Genomic DNA, 12,317 nt, shown 5'->3' with positions numbered 1-12,317 from the left:
AGCTCATACAACTCAATATTTAAAAAAAGCAAAGAACCCAGTCAAAAAATGTGCAGAAGCTCTGGATAGATATTTTTCTGAAGAAGACATACAAATGGCTAACAGGCAAATGGCTAACAGGCACATGGAAAGATCATTACATCACTAATCATCTGAGAAATGCAAATCAAACCCACAATGAGATATCACCTCACACCTGTCAGAATGGCTATCATCAAAAATCTACAAACAACGAATGTTTGTGAGAATGTGGAGAGAAGGATGGTGCAGACACTATGGAAAACAGAATGGAGGTTCCTCAAAAATCTAAAAATATAACAACCATATGATTCAGCAATTCTCTCCTGAGTATATATTTGAAGAAAACAAAAACACATTCGAAAAGATACATGGACCCCAATGTTCATAGCAGTATTATTTACAATGGCCAAGATAATGGAAGCAACCTAAGTATTAGTCAACAGATGAATAGATAAAGACGTGGCACATATATATACACAATGGAACATTACTCAGCCATAAAAAGCAATGAAATTTGGTCATCTGCAAAATGGACGGACCTAGAGGGTATTATGCTTAGTAAAATAAGTCAGAGAAAGACAAATAGTGTATATCACTTATACGAAGAATCTAAAAAATAAACAAATGAATGAATATAACAAAACAGAAACAGACACACAGATATAGGGAAGAAACCAATGATAACCATGGTCAGAGGGAAAGAGAAGGGGCAAGATAAGGATAGAAGGTTAAAAGGTACAAACTACTATGTATAAAATTAATAGGCTACAAGGATATACTGCACAGTACATGGAATATAGCCATTATTTTGTAATAACTTTAAAAGAAGTATAATCTATAAAAATATTGAATCACTGTATTATACACCTGAAACTTGTAAAATATTGTAAATCAACTACACTTCAATTAAAAGAAAGGAAGGAGACAGAAAGAGAAAAAGAAAGGAAGGAAGAAAGAAAGAAAATAGAGTCTTGTAGACAGCATGTGCCTGTACTTGTTTTTTAAAAAAATATATTCTTCTAATGTCTGCATGTTGATTGGAGAGTTTAATCCATTACTTTTAAAGTAAATGCTGATAAGGAAGGACTCTGCCATTCTGTGCTTTTTCATTTTGTTTATGGTTTCCTTTGCTGTGCAAAAACTTTTAAGTTTAATTAGGTCTCATTTGTTTATTTTTGTTTTTATTTTCATTACTCTAGGCAGTGGATCAAAAAAGATCTTGCTGTGATTTATGTCAAAGAGTGTTCTGCCTATATTTTCCTCTAAGAGTTTTATAGTATCTGACCTTATATTTAGGTCTTTCATCCATTTTGAGTTTATTTTTTTGTATAGTGTTAGGTTGTGTTCTAATTTCATTCTTTAATATGTAGCTGTCCAGTTTTCCCAACACCATTTATTGAAGAGACTGTCTTTTCTCCATTGTATATTTTTGCCTCCTTTGTAATAGATTAGGTGGCCATAGGTTCTTGGTCTATCTCTGGGCTTTCTCTCCTGTTCCATTGATCTATATTTCTGGTTTTTTGCCAGTACCATACTGTTTTGATGAGTGTAGCTCTGTAGTATTGTCTGAAGTCAGGGACCCTGATTCCTCCAGCTCCATGTTTCTTTCTCAGGATTGCTTTGGCTATTCTGGGCCTTTTGTGTTTCTATACAAACTTTAAGATTTTTTTGTTCTAGTTCTGTGAAAAATGCCATTGGCAATTTGATAGGAATTGCACTGAAACCTTAGCTTGCCTTTGAGTAGTATAGTCATTTTGAAAATATTGACTCTTCTAATCCAAGAACATGGCATATCTTTCCATCTGTGTTGTCTTCGATTTCTTTCATCAGCATCTTATAGTTTTTGGAGTACAGGTATTTTGTCTCCTTAAGTAGGTTTATTCCTAGGTATTTTATTCTCTTTGATGCAGTGGTAAATGGGATTGTTTCTTGAAACTCTCTTTCTGATCTTTTGTCATTAGTGTATAGAAATGCAACAGATTTCTCTGTATCACTTTTGTATCCTGCAACTTTACTGAATTCATTGATGAGCTCTAGTAGTTTTCTGGTAGCATCTTTAGGATTTTCTATGCATAGTATCATGTCATCTTCAAACAGTGACAATTTAACTTCTTCTTTTCTAATTTGGATTCCTTTTATTTCTTTTTCTTCTCTGATTGCTGTGGCTAAGACTTCCAAAACCATGTTGAGTAAAAGTGGTGAAAGTGGGCGTCCTTGTCTTTTTCCTGATCTTAGGGGAAATGTTTTCAGCTTTTCACCATTGAGTATGATGCTAGCTATAGGTTTGTCATATATGGCTTTTATTATGTTGTGGTAGGTTCCCTCCATGTCCACTTTTAGAGGGCTTTTATCATACATGGGTGTTGAATTTTTTCAAACATTTTTCTGCATCTATTTAGATGATCATATGGTTTTTATTCTTCAATTTGTTAATGTGGTGTATCATACTGATTGATTTGCAGATATTGAAAAATCCTTGCATCCCTGGAATAAATCCCGGTTGATCATGGTGAATGATTCTTTTAATGTATTGTTGGATTTTGATTGCTAATATTTTGTTGAGAATTCTTGCATCTATGTTCATCAGTGATATTGGCCTGTAATTTACCTCTTTTGTGATATCTTTGTCTGGTTTTCATATCAGAGTGAGGGTGGCCTCATAAAATGAGTTTGGGAGTATTTCTTCCTCTGCAATTTTTTGGAATAGTTTCAGAAGCATAAGTGTTAAGTCTTCTCTAAATGTTTGGTAGAATTCACCTGTGAAACTATCAGTTCCTGGACTTTCGTTTGTTTGGGAGTTTCTTAATCACAGTTTCATTTTCAGTACTTGTGATCACTCTGTTCATATGTTATGTTTCTTCCTGGTTCAGTCTTGGGAGATTGTACCTTTCTAAGAATTTGTCTATTTCTTCTAGGTTGTCCATTTTATTACCGTATAGTTGCTTTGTAGTAGTCTCTTACGTTACTTTGTATTTCTGTGGTGTCCGTTATAACTTCTTTTTCATTAATAATTTTATTGATTTGATCCTGCTCCCTTTTTTTCTGATGAGTCTGGCTAAAGGTTTGTCAATTTTGTTTATCTTTTCAAGCCAGCTTTTATTTTCATTGATCTTTTCTCTTGTTTCCTTCGTTTCTATTTCATTTATTTCCATTCTGATCTTTATGATGTCTTTCCTTCTTCTAACTTTGGGTTTTGTTTGTTCTTCCCTCTCTAGTTGCTTTAGGTGTAAGGTTAGATTGTTTATTTGAGATTTTTCTTGTTTCTTGAGGTAAGATTGTATTGCTATAAACGTCCCTCTTATAGCTACTTTTGCTGCATCCCATAGGTTTTGGATCATTGTGCTTTCCTTTTCATTTGTCCCTATGTATTTTTTGATTTCCTCAGTGATCCATTGGTTGTTTAATAGCATATTGTTTAACCTCCACCTGTTGTGTTTTTTACGTTTTTTTTTTTTTTTTCTTGAAGTTGGTTTCTTATCTCATAGTGTTGTGGTCGGAAAAGGTGCTTGATATTATTTCTATTTTCTTAAATTTACCAAGGCTTCCTTTGTGGCCCATCATGTGATCAATCTTGCAGAATGTTCCATGTGCACTTGAGAAGAATGTGTATTCTGCTGCTTTTGGATGGAATGCTCTATAAATATCAATTAAATCCATCTGGTCTAATGTGTCATTTAAGGCCTGTGTTTCCTTACTGTTTCCTTCTGTCTGGATGATTTGTCCATTGGTGTTAAGTGGGGTGTTAAAGTCCCCCAGTATTATAGTGTTACTATTGATTTCTGCCTTTATGGCTGTTAGTATTTGCCTCATATATTGAGGCACACCTATGATGGGTGCATATATATTTATAATTGCTATATCTTCTTGGATTGATCCCTTGGAGTGTCCTTCTTTGTCTCTTGTAACAGTCTTTATTTTAAAATCTACTTCATCTGATATGAGTATTGCTACTTCAGCTTTCTTTTGATTTCCATTTACATGGAATATCTTTTTCCATCCCCTCACATTCACTCTGTATGTGTCCCTAGATCTGAAGTGGGTCTCTTGTAGAAAGCATATATACAGGTCTTGTTTTTGTATCCATTCAGCCAGTCTATGTCTTTTTGTTGAAGCATTTAATCCGTTTACATTTAAGGTAATTATCAATATGTATGTTCTTGTTGCCATTTTGGTAATTGTTATGAATTTATTTTTGTAGGTCTTTTCTTCTTCCCTTCCTCTTTCATTCTTATCTCTTGTGAATTGATGACTAACTTTAGTATTGTGTTTGGATTCCACTTTCTTTTTTGTGTGTGTATCTGTTGTAGATTTTTGGTTTGCCATTACCATGAAGTTTTAATATAGCAATCTATATAAAAACAAGATTGTTTTACATTGCTGATTTTTAAATTTCATATGTATTTCCAATATCTTGCATTTGTGCTCTCTTCTTCTCACAGTTGCTAGTTTTGATATCATATTTGTGTGTGGATGATTTTCTACCTTTACTGTTTGTTTACCTTTACCAGTGAGCTTTTCCATCCTTAATTTTTCTGTTTCTAGTTGTGGCCTTTACTTTTCTGCTTAGAGAAGTTCCTTTAGCATTTGTTTAAAAGCTAGTCTGGTGATGCTGAATTCTCATAACTTTTGCTTGTCTGTAAAGCTTTTGTTTTCTCCACCATTTCTCTGTCGAATCTGAATGAGAACCTTGCTGGGTAGAGTCTTCTTGTTTTTTCAGTTTCATCACTTGAGATATATCATGCCACTCCCTTTTGGCCTGCAGAGTTTCTATTGAGAAATTGGCTGATAACTTTATAAGAGTTCCCTTGTATGTTATTTGTTGCTTTTCCTTTGTTGCTTTTAATATTTTTTCTTTGTCTTTAATATTTGTCAGTTTGATTCCTATGTGTCTTGGCATGTCCATCCTTGGGTTTATCCTGCTCTGGACTCTCTGTGCTTCCTGGACTGGGGTGACTGTTTCCTTTTCCATGTTAGGGAAATTTTTACTATTATCTCTTCAAATATTTTCTCAGATCCTCTCGCTCTCTCTTTTCCTTCTGGGACACCTATAATGCAAATGCTGGTGCATTTAACATTGTCCCAGAGGTCTTTTAGACTGTCTTCATTTCTTTTTCTTTTTATTTTTTTCTTTATTCTGTTCCATGGCAGTGGTTTCCACCATTCTGTCTTCCAGGTCACTTATCCATTCTTTTGCCTCAGTTATTCTGCTATTGATTCCTTCTAGTGTATTTTTCATTTCAGTTATTCTGTTGTTTATCTGTTTGTTCTTTAGTTCTTCTAGGTGTTTGTTGAGCATTTCTTGCATCTTCTCAATCCTTGCCTCCATTCATTTTCTGAGATCTTGGATCATGTTCACTATCATTATTTTAAATTCTTTTTCCAGTAGGTTGCCTACCTTCACTTCACTTAGTTGTTCTTCTGGGGTTTATCTTATTCCTTCATCTGAGATATACTCCTCTGCCATCTTATTTTGTCTAACTTTCTGTGATTGCAGTTTCCATTCCACAGGCTACAGAATTATAGTTCTTCTTGCTTCTGTTGTCTTCCCCCTGGTGGATAAGGTTAAGAGGCTTATGCAGGCTTCCTGGTGGGAGGGGCTGGTTCACTGCCTAATACTAGGTGGAGCAGGATCTTGTCCCTCTGGTGGGTAGGACAATGCTCAGGAAGACTTTTAGCAGCCTGTCTGCTGATGGGTGAGGCTGTGTTCTGGTCCTGTTGGTTGCTTGGCTTGAGGTGTCCTCACCCTGGAGTTGGGTGAGGCTAATGGCAGCCTCTGGGAAGGCTCACACCAATGATTACTTTCCAAAACTACTGCTGCCCCCCCCTTTTCAGCTGCCCCCCCACCTCTATGGGAGACCCTCCAATACTAGCACATAAGTCTGGTCTACTCTCTTATGATGTCACTGCTTTTTTCCCTTCTGTCATGGTGTACACAAGCCTCTGTGTGTGCCCTCCAAGAGAGGAGTTTCTGTTTCCCCCAGTCCTGTGATCAAATCCTGTTGGCCCTCAAAACCAGACTCTCTGGGAACTCCTCCAGTTCCCAGACCCCCAGACTAGGAAGCCTGACGTGGGGCTCAGAACTTTCACTCCAGTGGGAGAACCTCTGTGGTATAATTGTTCTCCAGTTGGTGGGTCACCCACCTGGTGGGTATGGGATTTGATTTTATCATGGTTGTGCCCCTCTTACCATCTCGTGGCTTCTTCTTTGTCTTTGGATGTAAGGTATCTTTTTTGGTAGGTTCTAGTATTATTTTGTTGATGGTTGTTCAGCAGTTAGTTGTGATTTGGGTTTTTTCATAAGAGGGGGTGAGGGCACTTCCTTCTACTCTGCCACCTTGAGACTCCACCTCCTAAATATATGTGCATCTATATTTACACACATATATATAATCTTATTAGGTTGTTTCCATATCTTGGCTATTGTAAATAATGCTGTGGTGAACATGGGGGCACAGACATCTTTCTAAGTTTGTGTTTGCACTTTCATTGTATTAGGTTGGCCAAAAAGTTTGTTTGGTTTTAAGTAAAAATAAAACACACATTTTTCATTTTCACCAAGAATTTTATTGAACAATGTATTCACTAACCAAACAAACTTTTTGGCCAACCTAATATAAATACCCAGAAGTGGGATTTCTGGATCATATTGTAGTCCTATTTTTAATTTTTTGAGGAACCTCCATACTGTTCTTCATAGTGACTACAACCAATTTTCTTCAGAGTTTGTTTTTGCTATAACTGCAGTTTATTGACTTTCCCCCCAAGCTTTATTGATCAATAATTGATGCTTGGTTGTCGTAAACCTTTATCTATTATCCAACATTCTGACAATGTGTATTCTGTTTTAGATCTTTTTGGTGTTTCTGTGGAGGGACAGTTCTTTGGAGCTATTTACTCTGCCATTTGTGCTGATGTCACAAAAACACTCTTGTTAAGGAAGGCACTTCCTTAATTGGACTGTTCTTGATTGGCATCCAGTTTAAAGAATGTTTTTCCCTGAATTATAAAATCGATGAGTTTAATCAACTATATAAATAGGAAATCCAGGAACAAATCCATGCCTATTTGTAGGGTAAAAATGAAGCTCTGAGCTCAGGAGCTGTGACGCCATAACCAATAATGATTCAGGCTCACAGCTTTACATCTATATCAATTCTGGTAAGAATTGGAGATATTATCATTTTTTTTTCACCTGTAAGCACTTTCCTTTGTTTTGTTAATAAATTCTAATCTGACTGCAGGCATTTGGTACTAGGTCAGCTGAGGGCAAGTTAAGTTATTGTGTACATAAAACCTCTTGGATTTATAATCCATGAATAATAGTCAAAAGGACACTTGCCTTATAATTCTGCAATTAACTTTCCTGCAATTAGTCCAGGAGGGAGGGGGGCTACAGGCAATTTAAAAAGCAAATAAATAAATATATAGTGAGAAATTAAATCAATGGCTTGAAGGAAAAACCAAGTTCCATTCAAGACAACAAGGAAGGGAGGGAATGCTTACTTCAGTGGTAGTTTTTAAAAGAGATCTCTTAGGATTTGATATTTTAAACTGAAACTGAAGCATAATAAGTATAGAATGAGAATACATGTGTGGATAGTGGGGTGGAAATGAAGGATGATATTAGGAATGCTTGGTTTTATTAATGTGGTTCTGAGAGTTTGTGTTAAACATTACTCCCTGAATATATACTGGAGTCATGACATGAGGTTGGAGACTAAGGAGAAGAAATGTTTAGTTGGTGAGTGGTGGGTTAATGGCTTCAGTGAGAGATATGTTGAGTTACAGGCACATAAATATTCTGCTAGGTCTTCATCAGAAGAAAAAATCCAAAATGGACCCCAATACATCTTGTTTTTTATGTGATTAAAACAATCATTTGGATGAATTGTGGAAATGAAAAAGAAACATGACCCATTTTATAACAGAAAATGTTTTCATTAGCATGAAATTGAGCATAGTGCTGCCATAGAGAATATAATTATCTGACTCAGTAAAGCAGCTTCCTACAATTGATGTAAATAATGTAAAATAAAAGTTATGCAGTTCTAATAATAATAATCTAGATGTCTATGACATATACATGCAAGGATTATATCTTAGAAATGAAATCTGGATGTGATTATTAGATATTGTCATCATAGAGGTAACAATAGAAGACATTGAAGCCATGGAGAAATGCACAAGAGTTCCAAGACAGTACAGAGCAAACACAGAGCACAAGGACTAGAAGTGAGTCTTAAGTTGTTCCAATAGCATTGTGTGAGAAGTACCTTGTGAAGGACACCAGGGAGTTGTGACAAGGTTTAAAGGAAATCAGGAGCTGAGATGTCAGGAAGCCTAGGAAAAATAACAATCCCAAAAGTTTGGGAAGCCTTATTAGTGGTCTCTTCTTCCCTTCAATGGGATTGCAGATGCTAATAAAAACATTATGATAATTAATGTTAATTAGGTTGATTAACAGGGAAGTGAAAAAAACTGAAGAGAAAAGCTAGAGACTTCTTCACAACAGGTAGAAATTTTAAAGGGACTCATCCTAAATGGATAAAGAAATCTTTAAATGGTTATTTTTAAAAGGGATAAATAAAAAGGATATTAATGGAGTTAAGCTAAATGTGTGATACAACACTACCTAAAGCTGGATGGGCCATAGGAACCCCCTATTTGTCCCCAACATTAAAGGGCCCCAAACAAGTCCACTCTGTTTACCTAGTTGTTGTTGTTTTTTTTTAAGACAAAGAAATTGAACTGACTACCTGACCAACAATTACTTGGGGCAAATGTTAGGCCAATTAATCAAGTTAAAAGATTGACAAAAGGGCCTGTCCCTTGACTCAACCCCTCACTGGGGACCCCAGAAAGTTTTATACAGAATAGATAAAATGGTCAGGGATAAAAAGTAAGGAAAGCTTCTAGGATGTTTTGTAAGACCAAAACTTGTTGATTGGGTCTTAATGGAAACTAAAGTTAAAGGTATAAAAGTTGGTAGAATTGAGATAAAAGTTTATTAAAATTGGTATATTTAAATGGGCTTTATATAAGATGGTTACATTTCTTTTGCCTAATTATATTGTGGGATATACATGTTTCACTGGGGAATAATTCCCTTGCTTGGTATTATAAGACAGGGTATAGGAATCTGTCCCTAAGGAAATATTAATTAGACATACTAAAGGAAACCAAAAGAGTTACCTGAGCCCACACAATATAAGGTAAAACTGAGAGCTAATATTCAGGGGCTAATAAAAATAATAACAGAAATTTTGCTCTGGGTCTAACCTGTGCACTAAGAAAGAGGGCCTTTGTTGAATGCCTTACACAAGCCTTTGAAGGTATGATAAATTGAACCTTAAAATTCTGGAACTCTTTTCACTTTATTTGGAAATCTTCTCACTGACATAAAAAGCAAATTAAAGAAAGTATAGGTGGGCAACTCAATGTTTCAATATCATTTAGGCGGTAGACCAGTTCTTTGCAGAATTAAAAGTAACTGTATTTGTCTTGCAAATCTCTACAAATCAGAAATGTAAATACAGCTCACAATGACCTGAGACTGAGCCTAATTAGCTCAATCAGGTGAAATTTGAAGCCAAGAAAAAAAAAAAGAGAAAAAGGTCTTTTTAAACTCAAAATGCTGGAAAGGCTCCCTCACCCCAAAGCTAATTCATAGCGTCCTTAAGGGTTTACTAAGGACAAATGCAAATCTTAAAAATCTTTTCCACAAATAGTAAAGCCTAAGTCATGTGAGAAAGCAAATTTAATTTACTCCAACTGCTGTTTATAAACTAGTAATTTTATATTGTAGTACCTGATTCACAACTAAGTTTTTAAAGTGAACCTATGAGATCTCTAGTTTTGTCTGCTACATGTCTGTGTATACATTATACACATGAGATGTGTCTACCTCCAGGAAATATTATCAAAATTAAACTTATAAAAGAGCTCTATTTAATTGAATTTAAAGTAAGCACTTACAAATTAAATACTTCTAAATATAAAAGAAACCGGCCAGAATAAATTTCAGGTTCATGTGATCTAGGAAATATTCAATATTAAATTAATATCTGATATTTAAGCTAGCTTAAGCTTGTTGGGTTAAGCAATACAGACATGTCTTACTGTTATTGTACTTAGGTTTACTGAAGGTCAGTAAGTTCATGTTATTTCTGTTACACAGTTTGTCAGTAAAAAAAACTAACCTGGTTAATTAATATCTTCATGTTACAAAATAAAGGTAAACAAGATAAGAGTTTTCAGGTGAACTCTTTAGGAATAATTATGTTTTGGGTATGTCTCTCTAAGACAGTTTCTTCAGATTTTTTGTAACTTGAGTTTTGCTAAATTAAGTTAAATGATGAGAATTCACTGAATATCCAGGTCATTACAAATAAGACAAAATACTGGGACATTAATTGCTAAACAGGCCTAAATATACCTACTTTTGTCTCCTTATATGAGAGAAACTAAAGATGTTTTGGTTTATTAGACACATGTTTGCACCACATAGAGGGAAAAAATTATGCTATGAGAAAATGTATGTTTCTAGAGGTTATGGAATATCCCTAAGTTTGCAAACCAGGAAATGTGGTAAAGCAAACTGTTCAAAATTACTTGCTACTTCTTGTTTTTCACTAGAGATTAAGGTTTTTAAGAGTTGAAATTGTAATACTTAATTAAAGCCACTAAAATAATAAGGGAAACATTTCAGTATACAAGGAAAGTAGGATGTATGTTTTCATCAAAAGAAGGGATGAGGAATAGAAATACATTTTGTTAATGGAAAAGAATGATTTTGTCCTAGAGCTTGTTGATTTTGGATGGAAAAATAAGGGACAAACTAATATAGATACAGAATTTGTGGAAGGTTTGGAGAGAGGGGGCCCTGAAAAAGTAGTTTTGTGCCTGGTCAGGCTGGGATTAGATTAAATTTAATTAGGTAAATGGACTTTGTTATTAAAAGTAGGCTGGTGGGGGAGACCTTCAAGAGGGCGGAGGAGTAAGATGTGGAGATCACCTTCCTCCCCATAGATACATCAAAAATACACCTACATGTGGAATAACTCCTACAGAACACCTACTGAACGCTGGCAGAAGACCTCAGACTTCCCAAAAGGCAAGAAAATCCCCATGTACATGGGTAGGGCAAAATAAAAAACAGGGATGGGACCTGAACCTCTGGGAGGGAGCTGTGAAGGAGGAAAATTTTCCACACACTAGGAAGCCCCCTCACTGGTGGCTATGGGGTGGGGAGCTTCAGAGTCACAGAGGAGAGAGCAGCAACAGGGATGCAGAGGAAAAAGTGGAGAGATTCCCACACAGAGACTCAGTGCTAACCAGCACTCACCAGCCTGAGATGCTTGTTTGTTCACCTGCTGAGGCTGATGGGGGCTGGGAGCTGAGGCTCAGGCTTTGGAGGTCAGACCCCAAGAAGAGGACTGGGGTTGGCTGTGGGAAGACAGCCTCAAGAGGGCTAGTATGCCACAGCTAGCTAGGAGGGAGTCTGGGAAAAAGTCTGGACCTGCTGGAGAGGCAAGAGACCATTGTTTTAGGATGTGGGAGGATAGGGGCTTCCTTCTCTTTGTGCCCACAGACAGCAGAGCACCACCTAAGAAAGCTCCAGAGACAGGCAGGAGCCTTGGCTATCATCTCAGAGCACAGAGGTGGGCACAAACCACTAACACTGCCTCTGCTGCCATCAGGAATCCTGTGCACAAGTGCAGGTCACTACCCACATCTCCCTGGGAGCCTGTGCGGCGCACCACTGCCAGGGTCTCGTGATCCAGGGCCAACTTCCCCAGGAGAACACACAGTGCACCTCAGGATGTTGCAATGTCATGCCGGCCTCTGTCACCACAGGCTCATCCCACATTCCAATTATGACTACTGTACCCCTCCCTCTCTCCAGCCTGAGCGAGCAGGAGAGCCCTAATCAGCAGCTGCTTTAACCCCCTCTTGTCTGGGTGGGAAACAGACACCCAAGGGCAGCCTACATGCAGAGGTGGGGCCAAAACCAAAGCTGAACCCAAGGAGCTGTGTGAAAAAAGAGGAGAAAGGGGAATTTCTCCATGCAGCCTTAGGAGCAGTGGATTAAATCCCTGCAATTGACTTGATAAACCCTGCATCTGTGGAATACCTGAATAGTCAACAAATGTTCCCAAAACTGAGGCAATGGACTTTGGGAGCAACTGTAGACTTGAGGTTTGCTCTGCATTTGATTTGTTTTTGGTTTATGTTTATCTTAGTTTAGTTATTAGTACTTGTTTTCATTGGTGGGTTTGTTTATTGGTTTGGTTGCT

The 12,317-nt window shown here is 36.8% G+C and overlaps 2 long non-coding RNA genes across 2 annotated transcripts in view; one reads left to right on the top strand and one right to left on the bottom strand.

The window, feature by feature from the left end:
* Positions 1 to 12,317, bottom strand: part of LOC309615025 — a 511,470-nt gene that overhangs the window by 17,897 nt on the left and 481,256 nt on the right. The window lies entirely within an intron of this gene.
* Positions 1 to 12,317, top strand: part of LOC309615024 — a 28,024-nt gene that overhangs the window by 1,459 nt on the left and 14,248 nt on the right. Inside the window, exon 1 of the long non-coding RNA XR_014236504.1 lies at positions 1 to 12,294. This exon is cut by the window's left edge and continues 1,459 nt beyond it. This is a non-coding gene — a long non-coding RNA (uncharacterized lncRNA). The remainder of the gene's footprint in view (positions 12,295 to 12,317) is intronic.

Source organism: Balaenoptera borealis, assembly GCF_965194805.1.
Source record: "Balaenoptera borealis genome assembly, chromosome: 17".
In the NCBI taxonomy this organism is placed as follows: Eukaryota; Metazoa; Chordata; class Mammalia; order Artiodactyla; family Balaenopteridae; genus Balaenoptera; species Balaenoptera borealis.
This window is presented reverse-complemented; position numbering and strand designations above follow the sequence as displayed.